Below are 18,930 nucleotides of genomic sequence, written 5' to 3' on the forward strand. Positions count from 1 at the left end.
GTTTGGCTTATTTGTCAGGATATGGTCTCACTAACTTTTTGCACAGGATGGCTCCATGGTCTTCCCAATCTCTTCTTCTGGAGTAGCTGGAATTATAAGCATGAGACACCACAGGCAGCCTGAGTCTGCTGCTGTCTGAGGTATGTAAGCACACAGGCTCCTACAGGATGACACTCAAAGGTTCCAAGGTAGAGTTTAATGACTGACTCCTTCTAACTCTAAACATGTAAAACCATTTTCTCTTTTATCTCTGTCTTCTAATACTCTGTTCTGACACGTTCTCCCCTCTCTACCCACTATTTTTCCTTTTTCTTATTTTCTCCTCCCTGCTCCTTTTCCTTCTCATTCTACCCCTCCCTCCTCACTTGCCTTTGTCTCTCTGTTTCATATTGTCTTCTCTTTTCTTCCCATCCTTCTTTGCTTTCTTTCTCTCCTTTTCACTTCCCCTCCATCTTTCTTAATTTCCTGCCCTTGTCCTCAGTGCATCTATTTCCCTTTCTTTACTTTTTCTCCTAGTTTCTTCATAAAATTTACCTTAAAACTCCTAAGTTGGCCATAATGAAATTAGGGGTTGTTCTTTGGCTTCTTTGGGTTTTGGGTTGTTGGTGGTGGTGGTCATGGGGCTTGAACTCTGGGCCTGGGCACTGTCCCTCAGCTCTTCAGCTCAAGGCTAGCACTCTACCACTTGAGCCACAGCGCCACTTCCGGTTTTCTGGTGGTTAATTGGAGATAAGAGTCTCACCAACTTTCCTGCCCAGGCTGACTTTGAACCATGATCCTCAGATTTCAGCCTCCTGAGTAGCTAGGATTACAGGCATGAGCCACCAGTGCTGGCTTTGATTTTTAAAAGGGGATTATTTAGTAATTCTATCTTCCTGTGTGTTGGTTTTAATTCCAAAAACCACTGTATTATGGCTGTGACAGATCGTAATGTACTCTGCTTTCATTTATCGTTTGGTTTTAACATTAATCTCTTTCTCCTTTCCCAACTCATAATTTTCTCAGAGAAAGAACTATAGTTGATGGACAAAAAAGGAAAAGGATGGGAAAAAGTTTGTGGACTGTTGTCCTTCAGTATCTGGTGTGGGGGTGGGGGCAGGGCTTTGTTCTAGACCTCATCATATAAATAGTATAGTATTTACTTATAACCTGCATATATATTCCCATATACATTAAATCATCTGCAGACTGTTTATAATACCTAGTGCAATGTAAATACTGTGTAAATACTTGTTATAGTTTATTGTTTAGGGAGTAATGACAAGAAAAGTATACATATTTATTGCAAGTGAATTTAAAAAATCTTTTCTGTCTATGGTTAGCAGAATCCTCAACTGCAGAAACCATAGGTATGGAAGGCCCACCATATAAATAAGTTTTCCTTCTACAGAAGTAAAAGTTCCTCTTATCCCTTCTTTAACCTTTAAGATGTGTTTTTGGACTAGTCCACTGAGCCAATGGCAGCCTGGTAGCTCCTAGTTACTTTGCTGGGAACATGGGAAGCAGGGCAAGAGTCTGGGAGGGAGTGAGGCTAATAAGGGGTAGGCCTGATATTACAGCAGTGTTCCATCCCCTATAGAACAGAGTCCCCTCCCCACAAGCACAGAAACTGAGACAGCCATCTTGAAATCTGCTCACTCCGCAAGGCCAAGGCAGCAGGTTCTGCACTGAAACACATGAGCTATTTTCCAAAGTCCTAGCCATTTGTGCCCCCACAGAGGCCCCCTCAGCCTCCTCCCCCTCCACCCCCATTTGATGATTTGTGGTCAGTGACTTCTCCAGAATCCCATCACACTTTAGTACATTCATTAGTCAATTCCATTCTGCACCTGCTTTGCTCCAAAGGAGATGGAAGGAGCTCCTGAAGAAGAGTTCGAGCTTATTCCCCAAAGAGGACATCTGTACCATTGTGCACAGATCCAGACCAAGAAGGGACCTCATGAGCTTTTCTGCCTTGACTGATCTTAGCCAACCATCCATCATTTTCAGCCACCTAAGTTGCTAGGATTGCAGGTATAAGCTACCATCACCTGGCTTATACACGGGACTTCAATAGGAGTGATGGAGATGCCAGAACTACAGATGAAGACATGCCTTAGAAGGCTGTTAAGATGATCCAGATGGAAGATGGTCCAGGCCTAGACTACATTGTTGGCTGTAGGATATCTTGAATGTAGGATTGGGAAGAGTGGGGAGTGAAGTGTTTGGGGATGGTAGTGGGACACAGGAGGTAGTGGTTAGAGAGCGTCAAGGATAAATGGAGAAGTTGTATACCAGCAGAACAAAGCAAGGAAACTGTTGTTCTGTCTGCCAGAGGATGAAAAGGAGAAACTAGAGTTACACCAGAGAAGTGAAGGCTAATTTCAATGCACACAAGGATGATACTTTTATTTCTTTTTGAAATCCTCATCTATTTTATAACAGAGAGACTTTAGCCAGACAGATTGTGATCTTCGCTGGCTGCTGGCTCCATGTCCCAATCAGAAAAAGAAATTACATGGTCTGATGGGAATGGCAGGATGGTCTGGGAGGAAGTGTCCTCTAGACTGTGAGTCAGGAGACCTGGTTCTGATGACAGCACAAGTCACATCCCAGACAGTGCCCTTCAGTAAGTCCTCTAGCCTCTCTGAGGTAAGCTGCCTCACCTTTACAAAGACACTGAGGACTTTCATGCTTTCCTACCCCTGCTGTAGGCTTAGGATATTCATGGGGGAAAAATATGGTGCTAGCAAAGAGAACAGACTTTATATTCAGATGTATCAGGATTTGAATCTTCTCTCGGCCACTTAACAGATGAGAAAATTACATAAACTCACTGAACCTTGCTTTCCTCACTGACAAAAGAAATTAAATGTATGAGTAACTACAGGTCAAATTACTGAAAACGTCGATATGAAGGAGACCCCACTTTTATGTCAGAGAAGAAGCTATGTTGGTAGGACAGTGATGGAGTCACCACAAAATGCCATCTGGTTCATGCAGAAGGGAGATACACACTTCCTGTAATGGAGTCTCCTTGTGTCTTTTATCCAGAATGGCTCTTTTCTAGTCTTGTTCTCTGACTTCCTTCTCTTCCATGTCTGGGAAATAGTACAATGGAGGACATAGTTTCTGATCCTTACCTAGCTGTTGACTTTGGGCTACTTATCTCACTACTCTTGAGTCTGTTTCCCCAGTTATAAAATAAAAATCACTCCCATATTGCAAGGTAATCAGGCACTCAACAAAAATGCCCCTGTCTCCTTCTTCTCAGTCCTGCAGACCACATAGCTTTCCATCTGTTTCTTGAATCTTCACCCCAATGATCTGGCTTTGAAATCAGCAATGGAGACTTGAATCTTAATTCCACCATAATGCCTGACTAGATGTCTTTGAGCCAGTCTTGACCTCCAGGGTGGAATACTTCCTACCTGTCAGAATTAGTATGAAATAAAATTGTGTATGTTTGCTCACTACTCTGATTGTTTCCAGCTCTGATACTCTGAAACTTTTTGTGGTTCTAAATCTGCTATGTGAGTCTATGTTTTTGTGAAATTGTGATCAGTAAACAGTGTCCTAGCAGCTGATCAGATCAAACCAATAGCTACTTTCAGTCTTTAATGGTTTAGGGATTCCTAATTTCCAGGCCTCTCCCTGGCTTCGAGAAAAGCCTGGGGCTAAAATGTAAATAGAGGTAATTTTCTGGAAAACCATGGATTTTTACAACAACTTAACAGAGGAGACATCCTCAGATACCTTTCTGGTTCCTGGCTTCTGGGACACTTGCCTATCCCCAGTGTGACAAGAAAGCAGCTCTGGTGTCAGAGTTCCAAGTGTGAGTTTTGCTTAGTATTATTCCTTCTCAGGGCTCTAACTTATTTAACCACTCTGAACCTCGTCTTTAGAGTGAGGTTAATAATTGTTAACTTCTCAAGATTGCTGTGAGGTTGATAGGGGAAAGTTCTTGTCATGATCAAGTGAATGACTAAGCACATACAATACTTGATATTACTAAATATTAGGTCTCTTGACTTTCCTTCTTATCATTTATTATTTTTTGTTGTTGTTGGGAAATGATAGATTCCTTAGACTTTTGGAGCATTCTTCAGCAAACCCTATTTACATTTTACCAGTCCGCCAAGTAATAAATATGCTCTGTTCAAATGATTTAAGAACAGAAGGGAGAAGGCTAAACTGGAATCATAAAGTAACCAAGAGCTTCTCCTCCCTTTGTTTATGGTCTGGTTACAAGCCAACAGGAAATAGCTCTTTGACATAATAAATGGCAAAAAAAAGCATTATAGAAAGAGACCTAGAGTCCCAGAGTGGATCAGTTGCCACCCAGGCTTGTAGTTTATTGAAGTCAGATAATGCTGGCTGTGGGAGAAGGGTGTGGTCATCCAGATCCTACTATGCTGGGTGCAATGGGTCCTCTGAAACATACATCAAACATTGAAGACATCATTTGTTTACTCATCTAGACAGAAAAATTCATTAAGTACTAGAAAGAGATAGAAAATAGGCATGATTCCTGCCTTTAAGAAGACCAATTCAAGGAAGGGAGAAAGTGCTCTCATAGAGAACTCTCCTGGCTAGAGAAGCAGCGGGAGTCATCTAACCCAACTAAGGTGGTGGGAGAGACAGTGGGAAAAACTTCTTGGAGTAATAGAACCTAGGACTCAGACCTGCAGGGTGAATGAGATGAAATCGGTGGAAAAAGGGGTGCAACAACCTTTCTGTCATAGAGTACAGGAGAGAATCCAGATGCCAGGGAGGATGACCTATGCAAGCATTGGAAAGTAGCTGGAGCTGGGGTAGACATGTCCAGCGATCAGTGAACAGAAACAGAGTCAGGCCATGAAGAGGAGAAAAATATGTGGAAGGTGGAGCAGGTTCACATACAGTACTAACAAGGGACAATTATGAACAAGTTTATTGTTTGTCAAATCCACTGGCTTTACAGATGGGTGGACATAGATTATAGATCTAGAGGTATAAAAGCTCTGGCAGGCCCCATGAGTTTCCAATAACTCTCAGGAAATTAAAAGATCTCTAATTAATTCTAGTCACAAAACAGTCTCAGTTGAGCAATTACCATGTCTAGCCCAATCAAAAACACCAAATCTCTGCAAAGAAAAATCCTCCCCATCCTCTAGCTAAGTTCTATCTCAAACAAGCTACTCAAACAATCCATCAAATATGATGGCTAAGGAGCTCTGCTTTGACTTCTGCTCCCCTGATTTCCACCCCCCCACACATACACATACCTCCTTTTTTTCCTGGCAGAATGGTAGTTGTTTAGGATGCTGAGGTTGAGCAGGATAGGGGAGAGGAAGAAAGGATCAGGGTGGATCTTAGGTAACCAATGCTTCCAGAGGCTGGCATGGATAATTCAATAGTTTACTTTTTTGGTGCTGGCGATCTGTTGACACGTGAGCCAGCAGTTCACCAGGAGTGGTTCACTGTGACCAAGGTCATTGCATCCCTTAGGGGGCTCTTATCTCAAGATGAGCTGAAGGCTGCAAAACTGGTGTCATTTCCTTTTGCAAGTCCTCCCTGGTGGTCGCATACCTTACTTTGAAATGTAGTGTGTCTCAAATTTTGGAATCTTAGTTGAAGCCAAGACTAAGAGAGTTCTGTTTCACACGTTCTACTGTGTAGCAGGAAGGATCGAAGTATGTTCTAATGGTTTTGAGATAGAACAGAGGGACAAGTCATGGCAGGCACTCAGATTGTTGATGTGAATGTGTCAGATAGTAGGCAATCACTTAGACTATTGGAGAAAGGAGCTGGTGAGGTGGGTATTTTGAGTTCAATTTATGAGGTGTTGAGGCTCCTGTGACATCCAAATAGAGAACTTTGGTAGATAGATATCTCTGTGGTCCTGAAGTTCTGAAGAGAGGCCTGGCTTTTGGATAGATTCCTTAAAGGTACAAAGTATTATAAAGTTACAATAAAGGAAATGCTTGTCTTGATATGCACAGTCAACACTGGCTTCTGCTTGGTGAATTGGTGAAAAGAATGATGAGACAGGTGTTCATATTCTACTACCAGAGTAGCTTTTTCCCCATGTTTCCCTTATATAGTCGCACGGCTTTGTGAAATCACTTCACCTCACTAGCCAAAGCCTGCTCCGAGGTAGGGCCTCAGTGAAGGCAAATGAAAGGGTGAATGAAGGGAAGAAAGCCTTAGCTAGCTTCTGCTATAAGGACAATGAAATCTGTATTGTTCAGAGGAGTTATCAACATGTGTGTGTGTACTTGAGGAAGACAGCCTGGGTTTTCATTATGCCCAGTTAATTAGGTGAACCGAAGAAGAGGCAAACAAGTCGGATCTGTTGGTTGACAGCTTAAGATACCCAGGAACTTCTCCAGTTCTTCTTTGTCTTACCAAAAGTAATAGCTTTCTAAGATTCATAAGCAAGCTTGATATGGTGGCTCAAGCCTGCAATAGCTTCTTGGGAGGCAGAGATCAGGAGATGGCAGTTCAAGATCAGCCCAGGCAAAAAGAAATTTGTGAGACTATCTTTCAACTAATGGCTGGACTTGGTGATATATGCCCATTATTCCAGGTACAAGGGAAGCAAAACGGCTATGTACAGTGGTACACATCTGTCAGTCCCAGAGACATGGAGAAGTAAAGTAGGAGGACTGCAACCCAATCTGGCCTGAGCGTAAAGCTAGACCCTACCTAAAAATAAAAAATTCAAGAAGGGGCTAGATACATGGCTCAAGTGGTTGAGTACCTGCTGATCAACTATGAGGCCCAATTCAATTCCCAATACTGCCACAAGGGTAAAAACCAAACAACAAATGAAAGCTTTGAAGCTAACCTGTACTGATGTCTGTTTTATTTTTTTTTCTCTTCCTTGCAGACATGGACTAGAGATTGCATGGGGCTTGAATTCAGGGCCTGGGCATTGCACTTTTGTGCGCAAGGTTAGCACTTAAACATTTTGAGCCACAGCACCACTTCCAGTTTTCTGGTGGTTAATTAGAGATAAAAGTCTCGGGGCTGGGAAGGTGGCTCAGTGGTAGAGCACTTGCCTTGCATGCATGAGGCCCTGGGTTCGATTCCTCAGTACCCATAAGCAAAAAGAGAAAAGCCAGAAGTGGAGCTGTGGCTCAAGTTGTAGAGCGCTACCCTTGAGCTGAAGAGCTAAGGGACAGTGCCCAGGCCCAGAGTTCAGGCCCCACAACCAGACCAAAAAAAAAAAAAAAGAGTCTCATGGACTTTCCTGCCCAGGCTGGCTTTGAACCAGGTCCGTAGATCTCAATCTCCTGAGTAGCTAGGATTACAAGCATGAGCCACTGGTACCCAGCTTGGATTACAGACATGAGCCACCAGAGCTTGGCTTGGAGATTGACTTTTAAATATGAATGCTTACTGATCGACTGGCTGAGTGAGTGAGTGAGTGAATGAATGATAAGAAAAATACCGATGGTAAAATTTGTAACAGCAAGAAGGTGCTTTGTGTAAAGGGCCAAGATCCCTGTACTGGAGCAGTGGCTTTGCCTGAAACTTGCCACATAGGTTTGAGGAAATCTGTTCCTTGCTCTGGGTTCAGATTTGATGATAAAATGTTATGACCTTCACAGTAAATACAGAGGTAGGTAAGGAGATGGATGAATCCTTTGTGTTGGGCCTTTGAGATAGAAGTAGAGAAACTGAAACTCAAAAAACAAAATCAAATAGCATATCCAAGACTGCCTGTCTACTAAGTGGCAGCGTAGGAATTGAAATTCATACTGGTCCAGCTCCAGGTCTCTCTGGTGCTTTTCCCTTACCTTTGAGTCTCAGAGAGGATGGGACTCATAGCCAGCTTACTATCTTCCTGAAACTCCTCTGCAACACCTGGCCTTGACATTGACCTGTCTGCCATCCAGGACCAGCCAGGCATAGTTCTGCCAGATGTCCCCAGAGCCTCCCTCTGTGGCATGCCATCCAGCTATCTCTCCCTCTGTGACCCCTGTCTTGGACACCCCTCTCCCCCACTTCCCAGCTCTAGATCAAAGTGTGCTCTGATTCCTGAACGCTTCTTGCCCAGCCCTGGCAAACCAAAATGTCATTACCTTCCCCCAACCTCCCTCATCCCCCCCCAAAAAATGAGATTTCTAAGGGTTTTATCTGCTGTTGTCAAGTTTATAGCCATAATTCAAAATGCTGTTAATATTACTGTCAGCAGAGAGCTACAAATTACAAAGTTGTAAAGTTACTTTATAGTGCTAACTGCCAGCCTTCCCCAGCAGCGCAGCAAGGCTCCATGGAAACCAAGTTGAGGATGGAGAGTTGATATTGTTTCAGGATTATGGCTGTTAGATGCTGGTCAAGAGAAATCTTTTCCAATTCCTAAGTGATGCTAACCTGTTTATCTATATTTAGGCTCACTTACACGCTTATGCACAAAATTACTTGTGTCCCCACCTTCTTGTGCAGATGTAGAAAGATTCCCCCAAGCAAAAGGACTTTACACAAGCTCTACATCATGAGTGGCAGGTTTGCGCTTAGTTTCAAACAGACTAAAGGACGATAAAATGCCTAGGTATTTTAATGAGTCATTGTTGAATGGGTGAGTGCCACAAACATAAATGGGGGAGGGGAAGGCTTAGGCTTAGGCACTATTTAGGACAATGCTGTTGAATAATTTCTGCCTTTAGTAGGGTAAAACAATGCAAAAGCAATTTAAAAGTAGAGATTAGGGAAATGAGGCTTCCTCTAAGTACTAAAATAGTTTAGGTATCTTAACTTATACTATTAAGTTTAATATTGATCAACAAGGTGATATGTCAATTTCCATAGCCACCACATACCATCCTGCCAAAACTGACACTGACTCTGATTATATGGACCAAAAGTAGATTTGGACAGCCAGGAGAGCTTGGCCTTTCTTTACCCTACTACTGTCATTAGCCCTTGGAACTTTGTTCATTTTTGGACCCCAGTCTGTTTCAGTTATTGACAAAGCAGGGGGTGCCCCCAGGAGCCTTGTTGGGAAAGAAACCCATCATGCTAGTTTACCATCCTGTGTTCCTGAAGCTAGGATTGGGTGGGGTTGGGGAGAGGGGGGCTCCCCCTGGGACAGGGAGCTTAAAGTGCTAAAACCAGGACAGATGTGTGCAAACCAGAATAGGCAGTCATTCTTCACCAAGCTTGACCTATGGGGAATACCTATAAAGAAACTGGGATGATTTCCTCAGAAGGAGCATCTGAGAGCTCCGTATTTGCTTTGGTCTAGAGAGTTATCGTGGAGCACAGGGAGTACATTTATCCTCTGTGGCCTTAACGTTCCAAACAAGGACCCATGGGAGGCAACTCCATTCTGAATCTCTGTATGGAAGATCACGACAGGAGGGCTGCCCTCATTCTAAGCCTGGTGTTTATTTCAGGGAATGCGGAGCTGAATGGTTGTAGCCTCTTCCTGGAGATGTTCTCAGATGAGCAAAAGAGGAGCAGCAGAGAGTCCTGTACACAGGATAGTGTAGTGACAGAGGGGAGCACTGAAGGTGGTAAAGAAAGGACATCTCACCTGGCTTCATCTTCAGGGATACCAAGGATGGGAGTCGATGTAGTGCAATCACTTAGGCCTGATCTGAAAGGACAAGGGGGTAGAAGAGAACCTTGCATGCAGAGAGCAGCGTGAGTGAGGTCCAGAGCTTTAAGAGAGCTGTATCCCTCATTTAGATGCATCCAGGCCTTGGGTGCAAGGGAGGGAGGGAGAGGGGATGAGGCTGGAGAGGAGTTGTAAGAACCAGCTGACCGACCGAGCTGGTGATCCACAGCCACACTACTGCTGCAGAGAAAGCACCTAATCTGGCAGGGGTGGGAAGGCAAGTAGGAGGGGGTCAATGACAGATTGTACTTTAAGCTATTATCCCAGCCATTCATTATCACCAGCCAGACCTTCTCACTCTATTTTGTGTCTTGAAAAAGATGTGTTCCCTGGAGAATGGTTCTGAAACAAAGTCAAAGGAACCAAGATCCAGTTTCTCAGATTACTGTATATTGTCTGGTCACAGTATAATCCAGTGACATTGTTATATAAGGAACAGCATGCTGATGTAAGATTTATGAGCCAGGTTGTTTATTCTCTGGAGTTTGCCACTGACTTGCTGTGTGATCTTGAACAAATCACTTCCTTTCCTGGATCCTCCATCTGTAAAATGAAAGGTCCGGACAAAGGGCCTCCATCCACCAACCTTCATTCCGAGAGTTTAATTTGGTTCTGACCCACATTCACTGAATAGCTCTTTTGTTCTGGGTAAGGCTATGCCTGTGATTTTGTCAGACACCTAGCAGGACAGACCATTCTCCATAGACCAGTCCTCCTTTTCTTCCAGAAAGACCTGGAGGCAGCACATCAAATCTCACTTGAGGCTGCATGCCTAGCTGAGACACAGTGCCTGTCTGCGATTTCTTATCCATCAATATTTTCCTCAAGATGATAAATGTGCTGCCAATAAGAGGACGCAGCTGCCAACTCTGTCTGAGACAAGGGCCTCTGCTTGGGGTTGTGGCCGTGCTTGGCCTCTTGATGTGTCTCAGGAGACAGGAGGCAGGAGTTGTGCTGAGAGGATGCAAGAAGGGACTTGGAGGGAGGAGGAGTTAGGCCACTTCTCTCAAATCTATGCAGATTTTGCCTTTCATGAGTGGAGAGGAGACAGAGGATTTAAGGCTTTCAGTGCAAAGCAAAATGGATTTGTGGTATTTATGATACACCTTCAGAGCGCCAAGCCCAAGCCCTGGGTATAACATTCAGCAGTGAACCACACGTCTCTCTCTCTCTCTGTGTCTCTGTCTCTGTGTCTCTGTCTCTCTCTCTGTGTCTCTCTGTCTCTGTCTCTGTCTCTGTCTCTGTCTCTCTCTCTCTCTCTGTCTCTCTCTGTCTCTGTCTCTGTCTCTCTCTCTCTCTCTCTCTCTCTCTCTCTCTCTCTCTCTCTCTATATATATATATATATATATATATTGCATTCAGAACTATCATGTGATTTGGTCCTCACAAAAATCTGGAAAGACCAATATGATTGTGTCTATTTCATAAACAAGGAATCTAAGGGTAAGAGGAGAAAGGTGGGCTTTGTTCCTAAGTGGGCATCCTAAACCAGGACCAGTCCCAGGTTCTAGAAGCGTAGTGCTCTGAATCACAAGCCTGTTAGATGACACAATTTAGAAGTGGTAGGCAACACCTTTCTGATACTTGAGCTCCTTTCTCCTGATAAAAAAAATTTTCCGATTGCCCACTAAAAAAAAAAAAATCAATGTCTTTGAAAAAACCACAACCATATGGTCCAGGAGCTTATAGCTGAGATGTAACTAACAGATGGCATTGTTAAATAATAGGATGAAAATGAGGCTGGCCTTCACAGCCAGGCTCACCTGGGTGCAAATCTTGCTTCTGCTATTTGCCAGTTGTGTGACAAGTGACATGATCTCTCTGAGTCTCAGTCTTCCCATCTGTCATTCTGATTCTTAACTCACAAGGACATTTCTAGTAAGTTGAAATATGGGGGAAAAAAACTTTCTCCAATTCCCAAGAGATTGCTTAGAAAATAGTAGTCACTCAATAAGTGAAACCATTATCATTATTGTGACAAACCAAGTACTGAATTAGGTGACAGCAATATAGTTTTGGTTCATGAGGATAGATAAAAATCTGTTTAGATTGTAGGTTTCATGCAACCTTCTATGAAAGGTTTTTAAGATTTCTAAGGGTTCTTGATATTCTTAACTAGCCATTTTTAACATCATATTTGAAATACAGAGAGCCCAGTAGAGTTTGACATCCTTATCTGTATTCATAGACATAACAGTTTATTTTTTAACATGAGAAAAAAATTATTAATGACTGATCTCAGTACTCAGTCACTGGCCAAGACCTGTGATTGAGGTCAGGGTTCAAAATGACTGAGATATTTGAGATTTGGTCTCAGTTGGAGACTCAGGTGTAAGAACCATACACCCCTATAGGCTGGGGATTAGGGAACATGAGATGAGCAATAGTCAAGAGACTTATCATAGAATTTAATAACTGCAATGTCCTCAGGTTTTTATTTTGTAATATCACAGACAGTCCACCTCTACCTCTATTTTCCATTCTCTCTTATACCTATCTTATGAAGGTTGTGCAGATCAAATAGTCAGTGAGAATGAGGTTAAAAATGAGTACGCGCAATGGGATGGTTCTTAGGGGAAGAGAGAGGGATGCAATGCAAAGTTGCAGGTGTGCTACCCCTTAAGGTTTATTACTGAAAGCAGATGTGGCATAGAGCTGACAGGGAGGCACCCAGGGGGATCTGAATTGACTCAATTATCGGACCGAGTCCTCAAGGACATTCTGACATAGGGGAGAGGTGCTGACTGCAGGGCTGTTAAGCCACAGAGCTAGTGAGAGTTTGGCTTTTCTCTCTCCAGGCTCTCCCTCATCTGCATGCCTTGAAGAGATGCTAACTACAATTTCTTCAGTTGCCTGAGCTTGAGGCGCCCTCTTCTGCCCCCAGGGTGCATGGCTGGCTCTGGGAGTCAACTCCTAGGCTGAAGGACTGAAGGCACACAGATTCTTTGTCTGGGCTGAGGCTTGAGCTCTGTGGGAACTGAGTCCCCTTTGGGGAGCCGGAAGATGGAGAGGCACAGCCCTCTGGCGTTTCAGCATTTCTCAGGTTTCTCTCTGCACGCACATCCCTTCATCTTTCCTTTCCTCCTTCTTCCCTTCCTCTCAGTCTCTTTGTTTCCATTTCTCTTTTTCTTTGTCTCGTGCCTTGCTGACTTACACAGTCACACCACCTTATCTTCACAGGTAGTTCTATGTACCCTTCTCTCACATCCTCACTCCCTATCCCTTCCCCTCTAACCTCCCTTCTTGCTTTCCTTCACTCCAACTCTCTCTTGTCTAGTTTTGCTCCCTCTCTTAAGATAAATGGTAGAAATGTTTGGCACTCAAATTCACATTTGAGCCTGGTATTCTCTGTTTAGATGTCAGTGAATGAGTTGCTCAGTGCTCTGAGTCCTTAAGTGATCTGCAAGGATTAAATGCAGGTGATGTGCTGAGCCTAAGACCTAGTTTGGCTGTGACCACTGCAGGGCTCAGCCATCCCTTTCCTAACTCATCTTTCTTTCAGCCCCATCTGCTGGCAAACCATTTTTGTTCTTCCTTTTCATTCTTTTCCAATCCTCTCCTCCTTCCTCTCTTCTCCTCTTTCCCCTCTCCTTACACCACAATTCAGATTCTGATTCAAATACCATTCATTGAGAAAACAAGATGACCTTCACCTTGAAGGAACTCTCAGAGCTTACTGTATTGCCATCTGCCTCCCCAAGGGAGGATACAGAGGCTTCTTGTTTGAGTGTCTGATCAGGATCTGTGAGCTGAGCTAAGGTATTCAGATACCAAGGGGAGTCTCTGACCCCAGTGTATCTTAGATAGTTTTGTAGGTAAGGAGTTACATTCTAAGGTCCCGTGTGACAGCCTCATGCATGTCTGTCCATCTGCAGGCCTGTTATTTTTCTTTGCTTGTTTGTTCATTTATCATTTGTGGCAAATTGGATCAAAAGAAAATACCACTATAAAGCAATGCAAAACATTTCCCAGCACTGAGCTCCTAAGTAAACATTTCATTCAGGGACCCATATTGGGAACCCAGAGGCAGTGGCCTCTGGCCTCCTGAGCATTCCTTTGGCAGATGCCAGCACAAGTGTCATGCAACTGTCTCTCATAGTGTCCCTTGGTGAGAGCCAAGGGCACAGTCCAAGACACAGATGAAGCATGCAGCTATGTGAGGCCTAGCTAGATGCCACAGTAACACCGGCATGGGTAGACTACACCCTTCTCCTCCTCCTCCTAAGACAATGTCATGTCTCTCCATTCCACTGCAGAGAAAGCCAGGACCGTCAAGTGGTAAAGGATAAAGCCAGAAACTAGGATCACAGAACTTATGGAGGGGCAGAGCCAGGCTTGAATACAGAACCCACTGATCCCATAGCACCTGCTGCACCTCCCATTTATCTGTGCAGGTCACCTGTGGGATCCGACCTGCCTGGTCCCATCCATCCCAGCCCCTGGGAAGTCAGCAAGACCATCTGCTGTTTGTTCTGTCAGAACAAACCCTTGCTCAAAAGTGTTTCATCTGTTTCTGCTCTACTGGTGGTTTTCTTCTTGGTGACCAGGGGTTTTTAATTGGAAAAACTCTTCCACAGTTTTTTACCCAAAGAAATTGTTGAGAGAAAGTTATTGGGCTCTGATAAAAGTCATATTTAGATTCTCAAGCAGTACAAGAAAGGGAACAGCAACTTCACATGTACATCACTAATTCAAAACACTTTAGTCTTCAAAATGGCAAGTGCTATGGTCAGTGGCTGTTCCATGGGGAATGTGGCACTGTGAATATTAAAATGCCAGGATGGAAGGGCACTGGACTGGATGTGTCTGCAAGTGCAAACAACCACAAGTGGTGATGGCTAGTGGTGCAGGCCAACTTGTATTACCACGTGAACACACATTGTTGTAAGTGATCAACAGCCTATTCATAAAATGTCTTAGGTAAACAGTATACATTGTCATGAGCCTTTACTACAGATCTCAAAATGGACAAGTGGCTCTACCTGGTGATTGGTGGGAGATTAACCCAGGTTGCATTCTTGCGTACATCACACTAGTTTTTATTTCATGGCATTACACCAACATTAAAGCATCTATGTTGGGCCCACCAGTTATCTAAGACAAATTTGAAACAACTAATTAAGGACTTGCTTCATATCATCTTAGGACCATGTTGAGAAACAAACCTCTATTTGTTAGCAAACCTCTGTTAGTTTCTGGTATTGTCCTAGAAGTTAGAGAAGCCAGGTTGGAATCCAGTCTACTAAAAGCACAGTGTGACTCAGTCTCTTTATTGTCTCCTCTTTGGGCTTCCACTCTTGCCATCAGTAACAAGTGCCTACCATGTACCAAGCTATGTACTGGGCATTGTGGAACAGTAATGAATAGGATTCTGCTTTCTTACAGGGAAAAGCTACACTAAGAAGTCTCCAAAATCCCCTTCTGCTCAGATATGCTAAGAACTCAAGGTACAACTATAAGTACAAATGATAGATCCTATTAATGGATCTTGGGTCCCTTACAGCCTAGATATAGAATTTTATGTTTACTCCGGTGGTTCCAATAGCTGTGTATACAGACCATAGTAGGACCAGATAGAGAGGCTAGTGAGCACATCAATATCAAAAGGATCAGATGTTGGCCATTTATCAATTCAATTATTTATTTAATAAGACTTGTTTGGGGCTTCAAGTATTGAATAGGACTATGGCTGGTGTGTGCTGTCTGGCCTTATTAGTATCTGCTATACCCAGGAAACTTGCTTTGGCCAATAGGATGCTAACACAGTACACTTGAGTAGAGTTCTTCAATGTGTCTGTTAATTTGGCTTGGCACTGGGTATTCTGACAGTCCACTAGGAGAAAAGCATATTCTTGGGAGCTGCTGCTGCAGTGGTCCTACCCCAAAACAAATGCGGAGAAGGCAGACCTGACTTCAACTGGTCTTTGGTAGCCAAATTAGTATGAAGCCTGATCATCTAGATGAGTTTATACCAGCTCAGTCAAACCAGCACCTGCAGACCCATGAGATACAGAGAGAGTGAAAGAGAAGGGGGGAAAGATATTTCTTTAAAATGTTCTAAATCATTAAGGGAGGAATTGCAGAGAAATGAGGCAGGGAAGAAGAGCGGGGTCCTAGTTTTACATGCCTGCTTAGTCATCTTAGGTACTGGCCATTTTGAGGAATAGCATGATCAGATTTGCAGACTTTTGTGCCCACAGGGAAAGACTGGGCACCCATAGGAGCCAGTAGAACTTGAGAGGGGTCCAAAAAGGCCTTCCAGCTAGGTTTCCCATCCAGTGGACCTGAGAGGACTTTAGCATTTTCCGTGCCCTAGCTGAGGGAGGAAAGTTTAGTAAAGAGTCTGCGTCTGAAGACTTGAACAGCTCATTGCTATAGCAAGGGACCGACCATTCAGCCTTTGCAATCTTATAAAGCTTACAATGGCCCAAGCCTGGCAGCTAATAACTTGTAGTCAAAGAAAACTTCTTTTCCCTCTGTCCATTTTTTCCTTTACTGGGCAAACAAATGGCATCTTCTTTCTCTAAGAGTCATGGCATGAAAAATTGGAAAGTAATGACTTAGAGTTGTGAGGCCTCCAGCCCCTCCCTGCCCAGAAGAGGACTTGCCATCTGCTCTGACCTACCACCTTCCTGTCAAGGTCCGTTTCCTTCAGGCTTCACACATCCCTCCCTCTACTCAGATGTTCAGATGGTGGTGGAGAGCAGAGCTAGTGTTGCATCTTTGCATTCATAATATACTAGCTGAGGATGTTTTATTACCCTGTCGAGACAAAAAACCATGGGATGCATTTCAATTCAAGACCCAGCCGACTGCAACGCTGTGTGCCTGGATCCAGCACAGCAGCCTTGGCTCCAGCTCTGAAAGCTGTCACCAGATTCATCTGCCCCAGATATCTCTACTGGGCCCATCCCCTCCTACTATGCTACCAGGCCCATACAATGCTTAGGTGCTGAAATCGAGGAGAGAATCAAAGACATAGTGTTAGTCCAGATTGCTCTGTGACCTTGACCTTAGGGTAGTCAAAGAGCTTGAACTGTTGGAGATGACTTTCGGGGGAGCAGGGGTTATGGAGCCAGATAATAAGATTACCCAGGGTAAAGTGCATCCAATGAACTGTTGCAATAACCTAGTGAGGAAGAAGCATTCGTTCATAGCTTGCAGTTTAGAAAACTAAGGCTCAGCATGGAGAAATAATCTGAAAAGATGTGCACAGCCAGCGAGTGGCTATATTTGAGTTCTTCAAAACCAAAGACATCTTCAGGAGAAAAAGAAAGGAGAACAAGAAAAGGTTCTTGAGCCACAAAGTAGCAAGAGGAAATCATTCTATTAACAGGAGTGGGTGGTATATAAGGAGAAGCTTGTTTACTCTAGACCAGACTAATATGATTAGGGGAGCTTGGGAAGTTCATACCTCATTCTTCAATCAAGAAAGAAAGGACCAAGAACTTCTATCTACTGAGTTCACAGTGAAGTTGCAAATTTAAGGAAAGGCTATCTGTTATGTAGCAGGTATCATACACTAGATATTTTCCCTAATTTAGTCTCAAAACAACCAAATAAAGAAGGTAGAACAGGCTTTTAGCTCTCATGTTATTGATGTGTACAGTGAAAGTCTAGGAAATAAAGCAGCTTTCTCCCATGGCTGGTAGAAATGGGGATCCGAATTCTCACAATAGCTGCCTAATTCCACAGCCTGTACTTTTAACCAGAAAACTCCAGTAGAAGGTGGGGTTGAAGGGGCCCTAGATGCTGAAGTGTTGGGGAAAGAAAAGTAGAACAAATTGATGAGTAAAGGAAAAGGAAGAAATCCTAGGAGTTGAGAAACCGAAACATCAGTGTTTTGTGGACTATAATGTCTTACCAAGATCTGATTGGGCAGATACTAGAAAAAGGAAAACACAGTCTTATCTGGAAAGATATTGAATTTCAGCCAGGAGAGTCTGCAGAGTAGATGGCAATCATTTTCTATAATCTACCTGAACTAGAAACCCAGTTCTGTCTCCAGTCCCACCTGTGTCTGTGGTGGGGGTAGGAGGGAGAGCAGTTCTTATGGCCAGCAGGGCCCTCTGTTAGGCCCTAACCACTACAGTCTTCAGTCTGTCCAGAGTTAACTCCCAGTGCTACAGTGGAGCAAGCTTCAAGGAGAGGCAGGATTGCCTGGTTTGACCCCTCTGGACCCATCCCCGTATCTGGTAGGTTGCATTATCTGTTGCAATTAGGCTTCATTACAATGTGGATTAATAACATCTTGCTTGGGCTAAGTATATGATGGGATCAGCATAGGGGCCATAATCTTTAGTGTTCTTTGCAGCTATTTACACACAGTTACCACACCTGTAGGGCCCCAAGGGAAGAAGTCATAGAGGCTGTGAAGATTCCTCCCCAACAGGAGGCCAGAGACAAGAGAGAGCATGAGATGTAGGTGGAGTCTGAACATCAAGAACTTGGAGGGATAAGCTAAGCTCAGAGTCTGGGTTACAGAAAAGGTACCAACTGGTAGTCCATGTCTGACCCTTTCATACAAATGATAGGTTGGCTAGGAAAGTATTTGCTGGCTGGTGAGCTGGTTAGTTGGTTAGTGGAATTTTGAATTTGAGGTTCTTTGAGCATATTTATTGTCTGACTTGTCAGTCACTTCATGTTGCTTAATACTGTCATTGCACGTATTTAAATTATGAGCCTGTCCTCTGAAGCCATTTGAGCTTGTAACTGTTCTGTATGTGTTGGCAAAGGGGACACACAAGAGCCTCGTGTCACTTGTTATAGCTGGAGTGTTAAGTGTGAGATAGGTCAAGAAGAAGCACTAAAGAGAGCAGCAGGAGCCAACGCCTCGAGGGAGGCCTTGGGTATACCATGGTTAATGGGTTTGGACTTGATCCAGAGAAAGCTCAGAATCATTACAGAGGTTTAAGTCAGAAAAGACTGCAGTCAGACCTGTATATTAGGAATCCTCTCTGGCAACAGTAAAAGGATGGATTGCACAGTAGTAAGAGTCTCAGAGGCTGTTGTAGAACTACAGAAATGACCACAAGGCCAAAACTGAGGCAGAAGCAGCGTATTGGAGGGGATGAAAGTTAGTTCTGAGCTGGACTTACAGGAGAACATTCATTCCCTTCCTGAAGGAGGGGCAACAGTACATGTTTGATCACAGGCCTCACTGGAGTTCATCTGAGTTAGAGAAGATCCCCACAAATGGAGGAGCGCTGGCTGCATACCAGATCTTCTAAAGAGAAATGAAGCCTCCTGTTCAACTTACAGTGTGGGAGGGGGGAGAAAATTTCTAGTTTGGGTGTCCTAGTCTCTCTATCTTTCTCTCTCTCCTGCCCTCTCTCTTCTCT

At 43.8% G+C, this 18,930-nt stretch overlaps 1 protein-coding gene across 4 annotated transcripts in view; it reads left to right on the forward strand.

Moving 5' to 3' along the window:
* The window catches only part of LOC138813031 (BEN domain-containing protein 5), a 624,491-nt gene that overhangs the window by 559,881 nt on the left and 45,680 nt on the right, over positions 1-18,930 (forward strand). The window lies entirely within an intron of this gene.

This window comes from Dipodomys merriami, unplaced genomic scaffold (assembly GCF_024711535.1).
Source record: "Dipodomys merriami isolate MVZ:Mamm:240054 unplaced genomic scaffold, mDipMer1.0.p SCAF_577, whole genome shotgun sequence".
NCBI lineage: Eukaryota > Metazoa > Chordata > Mammalia > Rodentia > Heteromyidae > Dipodomys > Dipodomys merriami.